Here is a 21,095-nt window from a genome sequence, read left to right as displayed (position 1 = left end):
CTGTTACATATGTGTTCGGTCAACAGTTTTAACTTACATTTTTACATTACCTTCTTTGCAAATGTCACGTTTTTAATTCTTCAGAGGGCTTCTCAAGGGAGTTATTTGGACTTTCCAGTGTAGTTCAGACCTGGTCATTTGTCATTCACTGTTTTTGACCTGAAGCCCCCATGGCAGTGTTTGCCTGAGGGACACATGATGGCCAGGGTATTCAGACTTGCTGTGTGTTGCTCCACCAGTTGACATTAACATAATATCCGGTGCTGGACTGTTGCGTCACATGGACAGAAATTTCCGTATTTATTATTTGAGTAAAAGTATTTATTTAGGGCATGAAGAGTAGCTGAAGATTTTCCTGTCAAACATTTATTGGAGATCTGTTCTAAACAATTTTATAATTTATGTCTGCTAACACAGATGCTGCATAAACAGCAACTGGAGAAGGGGAGGTCCTGTTTTTGTTAATAATAAATTGTGAAGATGGTTAATCATGTGAACATTTCTCTAGCAAGTGGGTCAGGCATATTATCTGGTTCATGCAATGGTGTAGATTTCTCTAGCTAGCTTTTATTGTGGCTCTCAAAATTAAGAATAGAACCTGATGTAATATGCTGTAAACAGCTTGCCCCATTAATGCTGAACATATGTAGTAAATGAAGCTTTAATGCAAATATTCATCTGCCTGCTTGAAATTTAACTTATGTCAGGTGTACCTCGTTTACATGAAGCTTGCCTTGTATTCAGCAGAGAAAGGTCAGATGGCAAATGGTAATGAATTTCAATGTTGGAAATGTAGGGGTTTGTTTTATTTTTTAATTTGGATGCAGATCAATATCAACAAGTATGTTAATTTTTTCTTATGTAATATCATACATATGTGTAGTAGTTATGCATAATCCTACATACACTTTATTTCTTTATAATGACATGAATGGAGACACTGTCCTGCCCTGATATGTGTTTGTGATGCAACATTTACACAGATGTGTGCACAGACAGTTATTCTCACTGGAATCTGGACTGTATTGTTTTTCTTTGCCTTTTTTACTTTTTATCTCTTGCTTGCCATAACAGAACACATTTTTATAAAGTAGAACACAAGGTAGAGCATAGGGCATTCACGCCAGTGATAACTGGGACAAAGCTGCATTTAGCAAATCTTTGTGGAGATCTGCAAGGTTGAAAGTTATGTATTTGTTCTACTTGCATCGCTTCCGAAGGCCACAAATAAAACTCCCGTAAAGGTGAAATAGGCTAGAAAAGACAGTGGATTTGTGACCTGTCATGTTAATTTATGATTTATTCAGTTTCTTAAAAATGTTGTCCCTACCTTAGAACAGTTTTTCCTTATTGTATAGCTGCTTATTTTAACTATGGCAATTCAAATTAGGCGCATTAAAGGCCTGTACAACATATGGGCGCTTGCTGAAGCTTTGCAGCCTTTTGGCTACAAGACCAAGCGGTTAACCACTCCTCATTCTTGTTGTCCCGAGTGTGAAGAGCAGAGATTTTCTCAGTGGTTTCGCTCTCCTGTGTGGGAATGCTGGCGACCTTCTGTGGATGACCTTGAGATGAGGAATTCCCTCTTTACACTATGCCCTTGCATTTTATTCTCATGTTAGCAACCAACACATGTCTTTCCGTTTTTTGGCATAGTCTGCACTACCTTACATCAATCACCGTTATCTCTTAAAAAAGAAAACACACACTGGTTCAAGCAGCAGACCATAAACTGTGGTTGTTTATTCTGTCTATATATTTGTGTATGGAACACAAAAACTGTGTTTACTGAGCATGTATGATAATCCTTTGCATATGTTTCAGTTCAAGCACCTTTGACAGATGTGACTGCAAGGGTGAATGACAGCTCTCGTGCTGTTGAAGCGATGTGAGTGTTTCACCCAGCACTGTCTAGACTTTCTCAGCTTACTGCATAAGCGGGAAACATGGAGCAAGCATACTGCTGCTGTAATGTTGAGTCAAGTCTGTTTTCCCTGTCCCTGCTGTCACACGGCTCTCTTCAGTCGGGAATGTCTGCAGCAGTTCAGCTTTTTTCTAAAGAAAGATTGGGATGAAAATGACTGAAGATTCATCTGTTCCTAGATTCCTCGTCCCCATGGATGGTGTGTACAGTTCTATGCATTTCCTTTGCAAAAACCTTGATGTCACTCAGTCAACACACATGTATGTTGCGGTTGCAAGCTGAGAGCACTGGCTAGAGAGTCAGTGTGTATTGCCTGCTGCTGTAACCTTGGTGAGCGAGTGATGGTTTTATTTTTTCTAGTAATTACTCAGCTATGAGAGACTGTGGAACCTGCTGTTTCAACCATATTCAAATGCAGAGGGTTTGCTGCAACTGGGCATGGGCACAATGCACTCTCCTGCTGGAGAAAACTGCAGAAGAGCAGAATAAATGGAGTAGAACAGTTAAGTATTTCAGCTCATTATGGCTCCATCCACTGGGGTTAAAATAGCTCCCCTTGCCTCTGTCCCCATCCCAGGAACACAGAAATTCCCAACACAATTTTGTATTCCTCCCACAGCTCTGTGGGTATTTGGGAACAAGAGTTTTGGTCTTTTATGGAAAATTAAAGGTTCCACTGATCGATCAGGGAATAATAATAAGAGATGAGTCTGGCATGCTCAGAAAAGTAGGGGGCGGTGTAAGTGTGTGAGGTGAGCACCTACTTGGATGTGCTGAACATCTCACCCAGTATGTAGGCAGGGCAAGATAACTGCAATCTTTCCTTCCTCTTTCTGTCATTTATGCACCTTGCGGTGTCATTCCTTTTTATGGGGAAGTGGAAAGTCCTGTCCCTGCTGTTGTTCTCTATGCAAAGAACTTGAACCATTGACACTGTGATTACTGCAATTTTTTTTAAGGCGGCACAGTGCCTGCTGAATCTGTGACACCCCCCCCCCCCCCCCCCCCCCCCCCCAATTTAATACCACTTGTGTTTTGTGTTAAGGGGATGTTTCCGTTTGGATTAAAAGTTTGCCGTAAAAGACTGCATCCTTTGACAAATCAATTGGGAGGATGTGTCTCATACAAAAAATACCCCAAACCCTTTCAAAGGCAAAATCAAATAATTCCTCTGAGGTATAAACAGCCAACAGTACACTTTGTGCACTCAGTTTTACCCTTCTGCATCAAACTAGGCTGCTCTATGGCTCCAAGGACATAGCCGGTAAAGAGGATCGCTTTGTCTGGAGTTGTTTAGCTGAGATAAAGACTCATCCCCTCTTCTTCCTTCATTGGGGACTGGTTTTTTGGCATCATCTGGCATGATTCTGTGCTGTTAAATTATAACAAACATTGTTCTGCTTGAGAAGGGAGGGATTTTGTTAGCCCACTTCTTCTGCTCTGCCGACCCATGAGCCAGTGTTGATATACACTGGAAGCCTATGATTTGCTTATTGCTTAAGCTTAGCAAAAGTGCCTTAGTCTATTATTTGCTCTCCTATGTGAGCTGTGTGTCAGTGAAGAGCGTGATAACCAGCTACTGGTTGACACAAGTATGGGTGTGATTTTTCATTTTTTTTCCCCTACTTGGCACACTGTGGAAATTGATTTAAACATAAGGTGAAAATATGTGGAATGGTAGAAACATATCTAAGTGCAGTATTATTTCTCTGTTTGTTTCTTTATTTGTGATTCAACACCACTGCAGGAAGGTTTTCAAAATGACAGCGCAGGGACAGCTAAGACAACAGAGGGGTATGATTCAAAATCCCGCTGAACAGATTCACACACTGGAACACAATAAATCAATACAGACAATTGTTTCCTTTGCAGGTTTACAGCAGCACCAGCTGCCGTGCCGCTCACACCAGTAGCCAGCAGGACTTGAATCCAAGCAGGCGTTTTTGTCCTTTACCATTTCTGTTCTTGCCTTGAACATATTCCGAGTGGTGGTCTGGTGGCATGGTGAAGACATGGATGGAAAAATGAACAGATTTCCTCACTGCCACGGTGGTTCATTATAACTGTTGGAGTTGGTGCGGGACCAGGTGGACAAAGTGTATCCCTGGGTTCTTAATACATCTCTGCCACCTCTGTGTACCTCTGTTCTTACAGACCTCATGCATCAACATCACAGAAAATCTGCATTTTCAGAGGTTTGGTGGAGAGCGGATCCGTGGAGGCAGGGGGAATGTGGCCTACCTGGATTGGGCTGCTCAGCATTGCTGTGGCTCACAGTATTCCAAATTGCAATATAACACTCTGCTCATAATTCTCTCTTGCCAGCCCAGGTATGCAGCTTAAAAGATTAATGAAGGCTGGAATTACTGGCGGGTCCTTGTCCCCAGGGAGCAGTTGGTGCTTTAGCAGTTTCATTATATGCTCTGTTTTTCAGCAGTGGATATGTGAGATGGTCTCACTCGTTTCAGATTTTATAGTATTGAGCGGAGAATTCCATGATATTACTCAGTAGTGTAACTTACTGGTCAAATTTTATTAGAGACAACTGGATTAAGAAGATTTGAAATATGAATTGCTTAGCTCTTGAAATATATTTTTAATATTTTTTACTGAGTTATCAGAGAGGTGCCTCTGTGTGCCTGGTCATTCAGTGATGTAGCCACTCAGTGAAAGATACTGGTGTTTCCTTCAGCAGTGTATGTGGTGCAGAGTGATCAATAGCACAGGGATCCCCCTCCTTACGGAGAGATGGGGCGTTCTCGGTTCTGGATGGGGTCGATTAAACAGGAGAATGGGATTCTTTGTGAATAAATGATTAAAAAACTGAGCTGCACATGCAACAAGGGGTGGATTTCAGCTGAAGAATGACAGGCACCCTGTGGCCTTCTGATTAGAGCCGTCCATAAAGTTGAATGTTTTGTAGAAAACATGATTGAAATATTTCTCTGTTGGATTCATTCTAAAAGTTTGTTTATTTTGAACTATAATACAGTATGTACAACTGCACGGTATGACGTTTTGAATCCTTGAAAACAATATTAGGAACATTTGGCTAATGAAAAAGTATCCATCATCTCATGAAAATGAAATTCTTAGTAAACAAAAGTATTAGTTTCTTGTGCTTTGGTACACCTTATTCCTACAAACAGTTCCACATAATTCTTTATGTAAGTACTTTATAAACTTATTTGCACTGACGACCAATTGAAGATGTAGTAACCTAAAAAAAGCTGTGTTTAACGATGAAAGAGAAGATCATTGTTTCACATAGTGTTTGGGCACCAATGAGTAGCAATAAGTGACACAGACAGCATGCGGCTGAAAAATACTTATATCATATGGAACATATTGCAATTGGGAAGCACTTTGTCAGCTCCCAGCACCTCACAAATTAATATTATCCAGTTTTTACATTAAACTGATGGCATATAGTTTGCAAATGCATAGCGCTCACACTGACTTATTAATAAGTCTTTGGTCCGTGTCATATAAGTTGAGAAGTTTTCATTAGTTACTATTATCATGAATGTTTACAATTAATCCTGTCATTTTTCAAATATTATCTTTGGTGTTATTTATTCAGCTGATACTTTTCACTAAAGTGACATTAATGTTGTGCTGCTTACAGTGACTTATAAATTCATGCAGCTTGGTATGAGCTTTAATTTTTACTGGAACAATTCAGGGTGCGTACCTTTCCTTAGTGGTCCTGTAGCAGGTCATGGAGTTTGATGCTGGTCTTTTGAGTGCAAAGTAGCAGCTTTAACCACTACACTACCTGCTGCCCCCATGTTTATGTCATTTACACTGTACTATGGTAATACAGCATAAATTTACACAGGTGTTTATTGATCAAAACTGCAAATAAAGAATTAGCTTGTACAGTAAGCTATAGTGGACTGTGCCTTCAAATAGTCTGAAAATGGAAGGCTCAACTATAATTAACAATAAAGCTACTGTGTAAATAAATTGGTTTTTAACAATCTAATGTGTTCTTCGCTGAGTAGGATTCAGTAGGATCACATTTAGGCTATTGTTTCAGATATTACTTTAAATGCATCAGGGTTCCTGACATGTTGCAGTGGCCATCTTTCTTGTTTGCCCTTATGGCCTTATCTGTGTCAGTTTTGGGTTTTTCCTGATTTAGATCAGCCGCTCACACAGCTCTGGCCCTGGGAGACAAAGCTCTTCACTGACGAGCAAGTGAAGATGTAGTAACCTAAAAAAAGCTGTGTTTAACGATGAAGGAGCATATTTTTGTTTCACATAGTGTTTGGACACCAAAGAGTAGCAAAAGGTGACACAAACAGCATGCGGCTGAAAAATACTGATGTTATTTGCAACATATTGCGATTGGGAAGCACTTAGTCAGCCCCCAGCAACTCACAAATAAGAGGATCAATGGGACTCTCATATGAACTGCAAGGCCATGTGCAAGCGATATAAGCACGCAAACAAAGTGACATTGGAGTTAGCTCTTAACCCCGTATCTTGTGTTGGTTGTTCTTGTACAAGGCATTAAGAAGTGACGTTAGACTTTCATACCCACAGCTATGTCAGTACTCTGAAGTGCTTTAGTTAGTTAATCCTCATCACTCCAACTGGAGCATAAAGCGCTGACTAGTCTTCTCCATCCATCTCGGTCTTGAGCGACCCGGGTGACTTCATTCCGGGTCTTGCATATCGCTTACATCTTCTCGGTAGTTCTCCTCCATGTGCCCAGGGGTCTGCCTGTCTTTCTCTTTGCTGGTGGTTTGCATCTGAGGGCAATATGTGGATGCCTGGCCTTGCTCATCCGTAGCACGTGTCCCAACCACCTCCATCGTCTCTTTTTCACTTCATTCATGATTTTATTGATGCTGATGTAGTTGACGATGTTGTCTGAAGCGCTTTACTCAAAGTTATTGGCACTGATGCAAAGGCATTAAGAATTTATTGTAGCGACTTGGAAAAACACATCAAGTGAGACCCCAGTCTGTTAACCAAATTATAGCCTTAAAAAATGAAAGAAGAATGCCTTACCTTCTTTGGCTTCAAAGCTAGCCTTATTCCCTTCAGTACATAACTTACAAAAGCAGAGCAGGACATTTTTAGTATTTGTGTGTGTGTGTGTGTGTGTGTGTGTGTGTGTGTGTGTGTGTGTGTGGAGATACATTCTGGAACTCAGACACTTTTGAATGCTTTCAGTGTTGAATTGTATCAATTATGTTGAACTAAATTGAATTGTATAAATTTAATTTTAAATTTTGTGTGAATGTGGAGGACTTTGATACAAATTTGTGTGGTTAAACCTGTTATAAAAAGGATTACATGTGCAGGTGTGTGTGTGGCACACGTGGGCTGATACAGCAAATTGGGGAGAAGCAGTTCTGCATAAACACACTGGTTATGAATAAACCCATCAGTAACTGTCTAGTTATTCTTTTCCCAACATAGTGGAGGGGAGAGAGACAAGAGCCGAAATCAAATTATCCGTCTATCCTGTGTTCTGCCCTGCTGCACTCTCTGCATCTCCTTATCTAAATTTTCCAAAATTCCAAAGTTCTCAGACAAAAGCAAATTATACTGGCAGTGTATTGAAGTTATAAAACTACAATCCCATACTAGAAGGAGTAGGTTGCAAGGATTTAGAGTACAAATGTGTAACCTAAAGGTTTCCAGTCCAAGTCCCAAGAAAGTCCCTTGTCTCGTACCCTTGAGAAAGCTGAAGTGCTCCAAAGAAAGTGTCAGCTCAGCCACAATAATGGAAAGTGATGCTTTGCAGTCTGGTTTATTGCTTTTCATCACCAGAGGTCCAAAGGGCCAAACAAGATTACTCAGTCATTATCTTTTCATTCATAATGACATATAACACAGTTTATAAAGAACCATCCAATTTCTTAATTTGTTTTAGGCCATTTATGCACAACAGGATACCAGATAGTCACTGTTGTGGGGGGCTGTGCAAATTAACTGGCTAACACTTCATTACACTGAGACCTTTGCGATTCTTCAGTGTGGTACTGATCCTCTTCTGTTGCTTTTCAAGTGCCCTTTGATTTTTCTTATTTTTTTAATCAGACCAAGAATGGTTTAGAGGAACCACAGTAGTATGACTGGGCTGAAACTGTTGGGCCTGGACCACCATGAGTGGGTTCAGACTATGCTCAGCGTATCTGTAGTGTGCTGGTGTTGGTTTTAAGCTATGGTGATTTCTTTTCCAGGTCCAGTTTATATTTACATTTACATTTTTTCATTTAGCAGCCGTTTTTCTCCAAAGGGATGTACATTCATGACACAAGTAGCTGCATTAAACTTTACCAGAATATCGCCGATTTGTAATCACCTTGATAGTAGTTTGTTTATTTATTTATTATTTATTTATTTATTTATTTATTTGATGCATATAAACGTTTACGTTACATTGCAGGAGTGGTTCTGTGAAGGACTGATCCGAGCATGATCGTGAACATGTATACTTTACGGGCATGAACATTTATACCTTACATGAACTTAAGAGATCGTGGCGAAGTGAGTCTGGAAGAGATGAGTTTTAAGACCCTTTTTAAATGTGGACAAAAATTCAGCAGTTCTCAGCAAGAGGGGGAGGTCGTTCCACCACAACGGACCCAGAACAGAGAACCTCCGTGGCTTACCTTTCCTGCGTGGGACCACCAAGCGGGCAGATGTGGCAGAGTGTGAGCGAGGAGATGCATGCAAACGCTTCAGCAAGTCAAATCCAACTTGTGCAGCAGCGTTCCGTATCAGCTGCAGAGGTTTGATGGCACTAGCAGGAAGGCCACATGAGAGAGTTTCAGTAGTCCAGACGGGATGTCACCATGGCTTGGACAAGTAGTTGCACAGAGTCGGTTGTGATGTAAGGACAGTTCCTGAGGATGTTATGCAAGATGTATCTGCAGGTCTGGGTTCTGGCTTCGATTTGCTGAGAGAAAGATAGGCTTGAGTCAATCATCAATCCCAGACTATTAGCCGAGGAGGTAGGGAAAATGAGTGAGTTGTCCAGTTTGATTGAGAGATCATGACAGGAAGACAGGCCAGTTACGAGGTGTAGGATCTCTGTTTAGGAGAGCTTGAGTTGTAGGTGGTGATCAGACATCCATGCAGAGGTGTCCAACAGGCAGGCAGCAATGTGCACGGAAATGTCTGATGCTCCAGGTGGAAAGGAGAGGAAGAGCTGGGTGTCATCAGTGTAGCAGTGGTATTTGAATCAATGGGAGGCAATGACAGGGCCAAGGGAGGAGGTGTACATTGAGAAGAGCAGAGGACCCAGTACCGAGCCTTGCGGGACACCATTTGAGAAGAACGATAGCCCCGCCAGATCACTTGATAGGATCTGTCAGATAGGTAGGACTCAAATCATCTCAGTGCTGTTCCTTTGATCCAAAGCTGACTAGGAGAAGAGAGTAGAATCTGGTGATTGACAGTGTCGAACCCTGCAGTTTAAAGGTTCCTAGGCCTTTAGGTTCTGATCATGTGTGTCTGGTTCAGTGGGGACTGTGACTGCTGAAATCAGGAACAGGTGCTCAGAGGGGAAAAGGTCTCTTATGTGCTATCACAGCTCAGCCCAGGTCTCAGGTTGAGGGGTCTCTGGGATGCTCTTATGCAGACATCTATTCCCCACCATTGTTACATTGCACAGCATCCACAGTGGGGCCTGTGATAGGGGAATAAAGACAGTGTTTTCCAGTGCTGTGGAGTTGGAAGCAATTATTGAGTTAGAGTCGGTAAAAATGTACCAACTCCGTCTAAATGTACCGTATATGCCGGCGTATAAGTTGACCCCCAAAAATTAGAGGTGTAATACAGGTGATCCCTGACTTACGATGGGGTTATGTTTTGCGAAACCCATCATAAGTTGAAAATGCAATTAATACACACCTCTGCTTGTGTATATTCTACTGAATGTCTATCGCCAGCTCACCATCGTAAAGTCGAAAAAATCGTAAGTTGAACCATCATAAATTGGGAACCACCTGTATAAGTTTAACTTGCATTCGCCCGAAAAGTCAACCCCCAAAATAATGTGTAACTTTTGGACACTCCTGTGCAGTCGGAGTCGGAAGCGATTATTGGGTTACTGGAGTCGGAGTCGAAGGTTTTGTGTACTGAATCCACAGCCCTGGTATTTTCTCCCTTAATTAGGTATTGGTTTTCATAATTCTCTTTTGAAATCACCGGGCACAGAATATTCTGTATTACTATACACGTTTGTAGATATGGAATTCTAATGTGTTTAGAATTTGTCGTTCTAGTCTCACTTCATAAAACACATATAATGGGTAAACTGGAGTATGCTCAGAAGTTTTTTTTTTTTTTTTTTTTCCTTCCTTTTTTCAGTGTATTTTTATCTTTAGTTACATGGCCTACGGATGCATCTAAATCTGCATCTGTCACCCCAGCTTTGAAATCCACTGCAGTGGGAGAGTAAAACAGTATTGTTGGGATGTTTATTTCTGCTTTCTGGAGACACTGGGAATACAATTGGCTGCCAAAAAGACTCTATTATGAAAATAAAGAAAAAACATATTTGGCCAAAATTTTGTATTTGACGCTTTGCATTGTTAGTTTAGCCTTTTCTGCCTGAAGGGTCCAGTTGCCAAGACCAAGAGTAATCTTTGAAAACTGAAAGTACACATTATGGGCACCATAAGCATTACGGTATACTGAACTTTGCTATTTCTCTAGATCACCTTGGTGGGCTTTACGCATACGTGGTAGTGATGAGAGGTGAGATGCTGTCCATAAATAATGTCAAGTGCTTTGAGTATGAGAAAAGTGTCACATTATTGCAGTCCCTTATTATACAGTTCAAATTTTTTTAAGTACAACCTTTCTTACAATTCTACTGTCTATCATATTTCAATACTGAAAAATGTGGTTTTGAACACATTTGTCAAATTACCATATGGCCCATTTATATAATTCTTCATCTTTAAAACATGAGGAAGTTGCAATTAATGCTCTAATACAGTGTAAGAGAGTGTACAAATGTAGAATAATACTGAGATTCAAAAGTGGAAGTTATACTTTGTCTGCTACATGAGTACATCTGAAATAATCCTGCAGACGTTGTCAGCCTGAAATTACCAGGCTGGATTGTCTGGATACCAGGCAAGGATTGTCCGAAACAATTCTTCCGCACAGCTCTAGTGCTTCATTTAAGTTATGCGCCAGTAATAAATTACAGAATTTCATGAGAAGTTACAGCTCTGCAGCTTTTGCATTTTTAGATTTATCAGAAGCTTTGCTCTAAAGCAACTTCCAACAAACTCTATGTAGTGTTATCAGTCCACACACCTTATTCACCAGGGTGACTTACGCTGCTAGATACTCTACTTGCACTGGGTCACTTATCCATACATCAGTGGAACACACTCTCTCTGCTACTCACACACTATGGGTGAACCTGAATAGCATGTCTTTGGACTGCGAGAGGAAACTCACACAGACACAGGGAGAACATGCAAACTTCACATAGACTGAGTGGGGCTCAAACCCATGTCCTCCCACACCACCCACGCACTGTGAGACAGCAGCAGCACTACTCGCTGTGCCATCCCTTTTTGTCTTACAGATATCTAGCTGAAGAATTTAGAAGATTTCATCCAGTGTATTTTGTACCAAGGGTAGTCGACTTTTTTTTTTTCTGATAATTTCTGTGGCAAGTCAACCAAAGAAAGTGCTGCACAGTTCCTGAAAAATTTTTTTTCTCATATAATTTATTTCAAAAGTCTGCTGACATTCAAAATCAAATATATACTATCCCTGACCTAGACAGAAAACAGAAAATTTATGCTAAGTACATTTATTTTGATGTGAGAAATATTTTGGAAACATTTACAGTATAACATAATAAGTTGGTTCGGCTAAATCGAGTTGGCCACATATTTTTATGAAATGGCAACTTCTGGCCTGTTTTATACTACATTGCAATAATCATCATGTGTGCTGAGAGGTAATGTACCACTGATGATGGAATTTCATAAATATTTGTAATTTATGTATTTGAATGAATATTTTTAGATTTAAGTTTCTCAGCTGTAAGCTACGACAACACCCCATAGCCCGCTGTAAGTTGTACACAGCGTGAGGAGCTATTTTGGTATCATCTTGTTTTTATTGTAGTTCCCTGGTTTGTTACTTCTTTAAAAAGCTTTAATAACATAGTGATTCAAACCTTATTGAAACTGGTCATCACACATCTCGCTCAAACCATGTTTTGTATGAAACCTTGGTGAAAGAGTTTTATTTGCATAATTAGACAAAGCAAATGAGTAATATTACAGTAATCTTATGTTCTTACAGTTGTTTAATAACTTGTACATACACACATCCAAATATATAGAATCAGGATATTTTATATGTGGAATATGGATAAAATGATGGAACATTATATGAATATTAAGAAACTACAGTTATTTACCTTAATAGCAGCTTCAGTCACCAGTGTAATGTTTTCATATGTGTTATGAACTGTTATTGACTGTACTGTTCTTCAAGAAAAAAAGCGTTCAAGGACAAAGGATGTGGAAAACTTATTTACATTCTGCATTTGAGATTTTACCAAAAAGTTCCTATAAAGTTTAGATCTAGTAACTGGGAGGTCCATGGAATGCATTTGACTTCATCAAGGTGTTCATGAAATCACTTTTGAATCTGTTTAATGTGTATATGAAATATCTGGACGTAATGAGGAAACAATATTTGTATCATAACATGCACACGGAAACTTCAAAATAATTTTGTGTTCCATATGTCGCTTAACAACCATTCAAAGCAGTTGTCTGACTGCATGAGGAAACTTCCGAGGCCATTAGAGAGCCATTGGCATGTTTGGTATCATAAACATAAACCTGTATTGGTGAAGGAAAAGAGTAATAGATGAGTCAAAAAGCTATATAGTCATCCTTTGAGATACACCCTTTCAAATTACCAGAATTTGACTTTACAGGGAGACTCACTTAATGCCCCTACTTCTGCTTACAAGGTGTTTTTGCATTTACATGGACTGAATTGGGATTTCACTCACTTCCTGACAGCTGAGCAGTGACACGTTTACATTAAAACATTTAGAAAATGCGCTTCTCCGAAGCAAATTATAATTAAGATGACGATGACTTACAGTACAAGAAACACCGATCATTAAACTCCCTACAGTCATTCACCCAGCTGTATACCAGAGCAAAGTAACGGATACACACACAATACAGCCAATTTACAGCCATCAGTACATCTGAAAAACATGTCTTTGGGAGGAAACCAGAGAACATACAAAGTTCAGACAGACCTTTCACCTGTTAGGTTGGTTATTGTCCAATTTAACAGGATTTGATAACACACACACACACACACACACACACACACAATGTCTGCAACCACTTGTCCCGAGTGGGGTCGCGGCGAGCCGGAGCCTAACCCGGCAACACAGGGCACAAGGCTGGAAGGGGAGGGGGGACACCTAGGACAGGACGCCAGTCCATCCCAAGACACCCCAAGCAGGACTCAAATCTTAGACCCACCAGAGAGCAGGCCCCAGACAAACCCTCCGCACCCTCCAGATTTGGTAATATTTAAGCATAAATGGGTTGTGGTTTTGAGGCCCAGGAAGGCATAATAATTTTTACCATTGAAACTTATGGTAATTTTGTCTTTGATTTTTCTGAATTTACCTTATGAAAGGTTTTTCAGGAACACATTACTTTCGTAAGGTGGCAGGAGACTATTTAGATTTTTGTGCTCCTCAGTGGTGCGGGTTTTAATGTTTTTACCCAAGGTTTTATGGTTTTGCACACTGCCCTTCATCACAATTTCTGAACGGCAGATCTCATGTAAGTACCAGCTCTAAACGTTTCTTTTTGACCGAGTCACGGAGTTGTTGATCCAATTTTGTATTGATTTTAACAGTCTTGTTTTTTGGTATACTAGAATGATCCTGTTAAGTTCTTGTCTATCCCATTCGGGTGAATTTTCACTACAGATCACTGTTTTTTTCCCCCCAGAGTTTTTTCTTGTTTGGCGTGTGATGTCCTGATTTTTGGCATTGATCCTTGCTGCCACATTAGACATTTTGCCACCATGAAGTTCATTTTAAAAGTTATAACTCTCAGAGGTGTTTTGCAGCTGACATATTTACAGTTCAACTTAATGATTGACTTTTTGCTCCCTTTAGGAATGTGATTTAGCTCATAATGGAAGTTTGTTTCATTCATTGTTTTCAGTGTTTTGACCATGTAAAACACCACTCAGATTTCTGTGGCAATTGCTATTTTTTTAGGAAGAATTGTTAAGAGAGCTTTAAAATAGACCTGTGAAGTGGGCTTTGTTTGTCTTAAGGGACATACTTTCAAATAAATTCTTATTATATATTAATGCATATGTGTCTGTAAAAGTTCTATTATTTAAAACATTTAATGTTGAATGTTAAATGATTAATTTTGTTAGCAGATGCTCTAAACCAAAAGGAATTACATTTATTCAGATGGGTGAATTCGCAGAAATATTCCTTGTGTACAGGTACAACAGCTTCAAAAGTGATGTGTGTCTTGTGCACAGAGGCAAAGGAAATGCCCTTTTGAGACTTGATCTTTATTTGTTTTCTTGCTCGTCTTGGCCAGGGGTTAACCTGCTAATACTTTTAATTAGTCGTTAATGAAATGTACTGTATTTTTTCAGTTATTTTAAATGACCGCTTGTCCTGGTTAGCGTCACAGTAGTCCAGAGCTTTCCCCCGAATCATGGAGTGCTTGGCTGCGGAGTACACCCTAGACAGGATACCAGCCCATCAGAGTAGCCACACACACGCACATACTAAGTCGGATTTAAACCTACACCCAACTAGCTCAAGAGCTGTGAGGTGGCAACACTACCCGCTGTGCCGCCGTTGCCACCCGTGTGCAGTTTTATGGTTTTTCAGAAAATAACAGAACCAAATCAGCTTAGCAGTTTCTCTTATGTGAACTCAAGCTGGTCATTTAGTTGTATACAATTTGTACGAGAGCTGTGTGGGACTGATTTAGGATTAAAAATAATGTAAATTTAATATTGAGGAAAAAATATCTGCAACACTTAAATGATTGTAACACTTAATAGGGAATAGCCATCAGCATTTTATTTTAAATGTGTAAATATTAGAGATAGCTCATGGTAGATGAAAGAATCCATAATAAAATAAATATATTTAAAATAACTGATATTATGAAGGGTGTGGTGGCGCAGTGGGTTTGGCCTGTGCCTGCTATCTGGTGGGTCTGGAGTTTGAGTCCTGCTCGGGGTGCCTTGTGATGGACTGGCGTCCCGTCCTGGGTGTGTCCCCTCCCCCTCCGGCCTTGCGCCCTGTGTTTCAGGGTTAGGCTCCAGCTCACCGCAGTTCTGCTTGGGACAAGCAGTTTCAGTTAATGCGTGTGTGGGTGTGATATTATGAACACTTTTCACCCTTCTACACACGATTTCCATGCAGTCACTGAATTACCCGCAGTATGAGAAACGCAGGAGCTGCAGTTCTGATGCAGGTGGTGAAAACAGCAGTTCAGGGCAGAGGAGAGGAGGAAAGAGCCGCTTCTGCCAGTGATCTCCAGGGGGCCTGAAATGCAGTATTGATTTTTTTCTTTCTGACAACATAAAGGTATCAGTCAGATTTAGGCTCAGTCCTACATTCCCATAGCACCATGCACCGAGTCTTGTTCTTTATTTGCGTTTCCTCAGTGCTTACCTTCCAGTCGTTCTAGCTTGGTTTTCTCCCCTTGTTTAAGACATTGCTTAAGGTGTGCATGCTCTATTTTTGACCCTTTGGTGAATTCTTTTAAGACCTGTGCAGATGTGCTCAGGAACACAAATCTGTTGCCATGGCACGTTGTTGTCTTCCCTTGGTCCTTCGTAAATCATTTTGCTTTAGCGATTGTGGTTGGTGCTTGTGAGATGCAGTGTGCTTCTTGGAGGAGAAACATCCTCACTACTCACCACTGCAGGTCTGTACCTGACTGCTGACACTTGAGCCATGTTATAGTCCCTGTTCCTTCGTAAAACCTCCTAAATGACACAAATGCATCTGTAGTTGCCAGTTTTTTTTTTTTTTTTTTTATTTTAATATTTCGGCAATAACCAGTCAATTGACCAGAGACTATTAATAAGGAACTGAATTAGAGGGATTCATGTCTAAATCCAAGGGGAAGGAACTGCATTTGTGTCTTTGAATCTAAACTGGATCAGTAAATACTGAAGTGTAATAATGATTACTCTGGTTCTAGAATCATTATATGTGAAAGGGCAGTGGGAGGCTTGGTTTGCTTCTGCAGAGGGGCTCGCGATGGCTCGTGTCTGCAGTATTTTTTCTGCTGTTTTTCAGCTTCTATCAAAGCAGTAATTATGACTTATCTGCACTGACCCCATGTCTCTCGGTAGATACATTATGAATGACGGCAGAGTTAAAAGTACTATATCACCAGGAAAGGACACTCATGTCTGCATGTGTCAGTGTCTTTTTCTCTTACTGCCTTACTTTTCTTCACCCGCACTTGCATTGCTCGCGAAGAATGTCAATTCATAGTGCCCACCGCTGTGATCTCTATAACATTCATTTCCACTGAGCATGTAATTACAGTAAAAGACAGTAACATTTTCTGATTGTAAGAATGCCTGCTCAAAGCTCATTGTTGCAACACTCAACCAAAGCACACATGAGACTGTCACTATCTTCTGCATGTATATGTACAGTGGAATTCACTTTAGAGCAAAAGTGATGGTGTTTCAAGGACAAACGGGCAAGTACCTATGTAGACAAAAGCACTGAATCTGGATGAAGCAGGAGTGAGATGTGCCTGTAGAAATCTGAGCATTTGTTTGCAAAAAAAACACCATTTTATGTTATTGTTGTATCATTATGTAAGAAAGGTCAATTTGATTACAGGAGACTGAATGGATATTCTGGGACCACTTGACACTATTTTAGCAAAGTCAGCAAAAAACATGAGTGAATTGCTGTTATAATAATAGCTGATGCTTGCATTTCAAATGACTTTTAGCTGTTTATAGAGGTGGTCCCCGGCTTACGATGGGGTTACGTTCCACGAAACACATCATGAGTCAAAAATATCGTAAATCGAAAATGGATTTAATACACCTAATACACACCACATCGCTGTTGCTGCCCAGCATCGCGACAGAGTATCGCACCACATATCGCTTGCCCGGGAAAGAATCAAAATTCGAAGTATGGTTTCTGCTGAATGTCTTTCGCCAGCTCACTATCGTAAACCTTCGTAAGTCGAGGAGCATCTGTAATTATTTTAAGGGTAGTTATTTAAACTTGAGCTTTAAACAATTAAGTAATATGACCGTGTCTTCGCCGCAATAGACTGACATCACTTTGTGCCCTGTGCTTCCAAAATAGGCTCTGAACTGCCACGACCAAGACTTGAACCAGCGGTTAGGGAAAGAGAGGGAGTGCCATGTCCTCTACAACCATACATATCGCTACATGACATCCAGGTAGGACACTTTCACAACATTGGGCAACATTTCAGTAATGTAATGATAAATAAATGGACAATTTATTGCAATGTTGGCAGAAATTTTGTAATAATTTCAGGGGGAAACAAAAAACATGCTAGGTACAAATGCCTGGAGGTGCGGTGCTGCAGCTTTGGTTTCCTCTGATAGTAATGCGTAGTCCAGTTTTTTGAATATTAAAACAAGCATAGGGTTTCCAACAGATTATCACATCTCTGTATTTGTTTACAAAGCTTTATAATGTTGCTTTTTTCCTCCAGGATATGAATATCACTGTGATTTTCAAAAGCCATGAAAATGTTCTCCTCGTTGTGGAAGCAAAAATTCAAAAACATTTTGATTGTGTGAACAAATTTCATTTACATTTATGTCCTCTGCTTTAAAATTTGACTGTGGCAAAAGGAAATTGTTTAGCATTACTTACTCTAAAGGAATGCGATAGGATTCTGGGGGCACTTCTAAAAAATAGGTAGAGTATTATTTCCTGGAAACTTTGTGCCTTTGATGCATCCTGTTCTAGCTGAGGCAGAGAAACGCCTGAATATTTTACCATTCTCAAAAGCATAAACAGGTAGTTGTGAATTTTAGCTGAACAATGCATAAAACATGGATAGAGACAAGATGCAGAGTGAAATGTTTTTACGTAATAGCCTGATTTTTAGGGATCTCCTTATGAGGACAGCAAAAAGTACATGGTAAAACTTGTTTCTGAATGTTTTTCTCCCCCAAAAATATAAAAATTGTATTGCGCTCAGTTCCTCCCCAGTAATTATAAATACTGAAATAAACAAACAATGAAATAAGATTACCAAGCTCTATAAATACGTAAATCATTGTAAGGAGGTTAACACTGGAAGTTGCTTTACACAAAAGCATCGGTTAAAATCGTAACTGTAAATAATTGAATAAGGTTTTTGTTCATTTTTTTTTCTGCTGCTTCTAAGTTATAGCATTCTTTATAGGTACAGGTTCAGGATTATTATTATAGAGTCCAGTAGGAGCATGTGTGAATGTGAAAGTGTGTGTGTGGCTACCTTGCAGTGGAGTGGCGTCCTGTCAAGGGTGTACCCTCAACAAGCCTTCAATCTCTTCCGGTACTGAAATGGAATGGATTCTATCTGTGCTATAAGGATGGAGTTGTAGGTTCATGATTCAGGGAGTTAAAGGTGCCTGCAGGTCACAGTCTGGTAAAAAGCTAACAAATGTAAAAAGGAAAATTCAAAGCCTTTTTATTTCATACTGATTAATTTATTACACTACACAGAGTTGAACAGCTGCAAAGTTTGGAATATTTTGCTTTACAACTTAGAATTTGACTTAAAGATTAGAAATTTTTCTCTCCTTTTTTCTCGTAAGTGTGTGAAGGGAAATCCCAGTAGGGAAAGTGCTACTATAATTTTGAGGAAAGGCATCTGTATCTTTGGGAAAATGTGTTTGAAGATTGACGTTATTAGGGGACGTGCAAACAAACACATTGGTCTTCCAACCTTCCTGCCATTACACTTCCATCCTGTATGCCTTTTGTTTTCTCCTCAGTGTCACAATGCATTCCTTGCTACTTGCAGAAGGCTGCTGAGCCTTCTCGAGTACTAGAATATGTACAGCTTTGAGTCACCATTTCTTTTCTATTCAAGTGATGCTCAGGAGAACAGATGTGTGTAACAGATGGATTTGTGTTGCATTAGATAAACATTTGTGTTGTTTAAAATGCCAACTTTGCCCGTTGGCTTCAAATAAACACACATACATATGCAAACTTTTATATATGATGATGGCATGATGACACAGTGGATGATACCAGTACCTCACAGTAGCTGGGCTCTAGTTTTGGACCTGGATTCAAATTCAGCTCAATCAGTGCGGAGCTTGCATGTTCTCTTTGTGTTTGTGTGGGTTTCCTCTGACTTTCAGGTGAGTTGGTAACCCTAAAATGCTTGTAATGTGTGTATGTGAGAGTGATTGAGTGTGTATGTGGTTGAACTGCAGTTCTGTCCAAGGTATACAACACTGCAGTGGACAAGCACACACACACACATTTTCAGAACCGCTTGTCCCACACAGGGTCACGGGGAACTGGAGCCTACCCAGCAACACAGGGCGTAAGGCCGGAGGGGGAGGGGACACACCCAGGACGGGACGCCAGTCCGTCGCAAGGCACCCCAAGCGGGACTCGAACCCCAGACCCACCGGACAGCAGGACCGTGGTCCAACCCACTGCGCCACCGCACCCCCCAGTGGGCAAGCAGTGGCCGACAATAGATGGATGAATGTAAAGTAAGTGTGTGTGTGTGTGTGTGTGTGTGTGTGTGTGTGTGTGTGTGTGTGTGTGTGTGTGTGTGTGTGTGTGTATAATTGTTTATTATATATACACATGGGGGGGTGCAGTGGCGCAGTGGGTTGGGCCACAGTCCTGCTGTCCGGTGGGTCTGGGGTTCGAGTCCCGCTTGGGGTACCTTACGACGGACTGGCGTCCCGTCCTGGGTGTGTCCCCTCCCCCTCTGGCCTTACGCCCTGTGTTGCCGGGTTAGGCTCCGGTTCCCCGTGACCCCGTATGGGACAAGCAGTTCTGAAAATGTGTGTGTGTGTGTGTGTATATATACACATTAGTATTTACTGCCGTAACACCACTTCTGGTAGAAATCACAACTTATGATTAAGTCCCTTAAGTCTGCATCAGTCCCTTTGGATGAAAGTGTTTTCAAGTAGCTCTTGTACATTTAAAATTTCATTCATTCATTCATTGTTTTGATCGTTTTCATCAAAGCAACATTCATTTTAAACCATAGAACCACATGAAACTGTAAGTTGCTAAGATTCTTTCTGTTGTTGCTTAAGGATTTACGAGTTGTTTTTCCACACACTCCAAGAACTCTTATAGCACATAGAGTAACATGTGATACTGTGTTACATATGTGTACAATCTTCTCTGAGGAATATTAATGTTGATTTCCTGCCAAAACTGGACTTCTGAGCAGCACTGCGGCAATGGCAGGTGTTGCTGGGTGAGATATTTTGCCAGGATGACCAGGTGTTAGCAGCGGACAGATGATGAGCCAGAGGCAGAAACCCGTGCTGAGACAGGATGAGTTTGCAGCCGGGAGCAGTTAGTGATTTTTTCAGGGCTCTGACTCCGTTCTGGACACCTTATTTCACAAGGGATTCACACAAATCTGCTTTAAAGGTTGATGATTGATGAGAAGATTAATGATTTAAATTTGCCACATCCATAGTGGTCAGTGTTCTCAGCCCTGCTGTAATTTTGCGTTTTAATCATCAGGGTTTTCTTATGCACCCTGCTCAGTAATGGCTCTTTTTGCTCTTATTCTATCTGTGGGGTTTGTCAAAAATGCATATTTTACATGTCAGATAATTTTTCCGAGAGCATCTGGTTCCCATCATGGTATATTTTCCATTGGGTGTTCATATAAAATTTTGTAGCACTGATTGAAAGAAATTCTTTTAGTTACTACTTCCTAATTTCGTTTTTCCCTAAAGATTTACTTAAATGAAAATTAATGAGGTTGTAATGCCATGTCACTAATGAGTAGCAGTCTGATTGTTTCTAATTCTCTTCTGTCTAATGACAGGTTACTGATGTGATAGATTTCTAATTTGCAATCAGTGTAACTGATTATGAGTTTAACAATTTCTGATGTGGTAACATAAT

The 21,095-nt window shown here is 40.4% G+C and overlaps 1 protein-coding gene across 14 annotated transcripts in view; it reads left to right on the top strand.

The window, feature by feature from the left end:
* LOC108928242 (SRC kinase signaling inhibitor 1-like) overlaps positions 1 to 21,095 on the top strand; it is a 151,979-nt gene that overhangs the window by 9,138 nt on the left and 121,746 nt on the right. The window contains exon 1 of one of the 14 annotated variants that reach the window (XM_029249219.1): positions 17,361 to 17,407. The exons of the other annotated variants lie outside the window; for them this stretch is intronic. The gene's annotated coding sequence lies outside the window, so the exon portion shown is untranslated. Of the gene's footprint in view, positions 1 to 17,360; positions 17,408 to 21,095 lie in introns of those variants that run through there. 14 annotated transcript variants of the gene reach the window in all.

This window comes from Scleropages formosus, chromosome 25, assembly GCF_900964775.1.
Source record: "Scleropages formosus chromosome 25, fSclFor1.1, whole genome shotgun sequence".
In the NCBI taxonomy this organism is placed as follows: Eukaryota; Metazoa; Chordata; class Actinopteri; order Osteoglossiformes; family Osteoglossidae; genus Scleropages; species Scleropages formosus.
The sequence above is the reverse complement of the archived record's forward strand: the minus strand, read 5'-3'. Positions and strand labels throughout refer to the sequence as shown.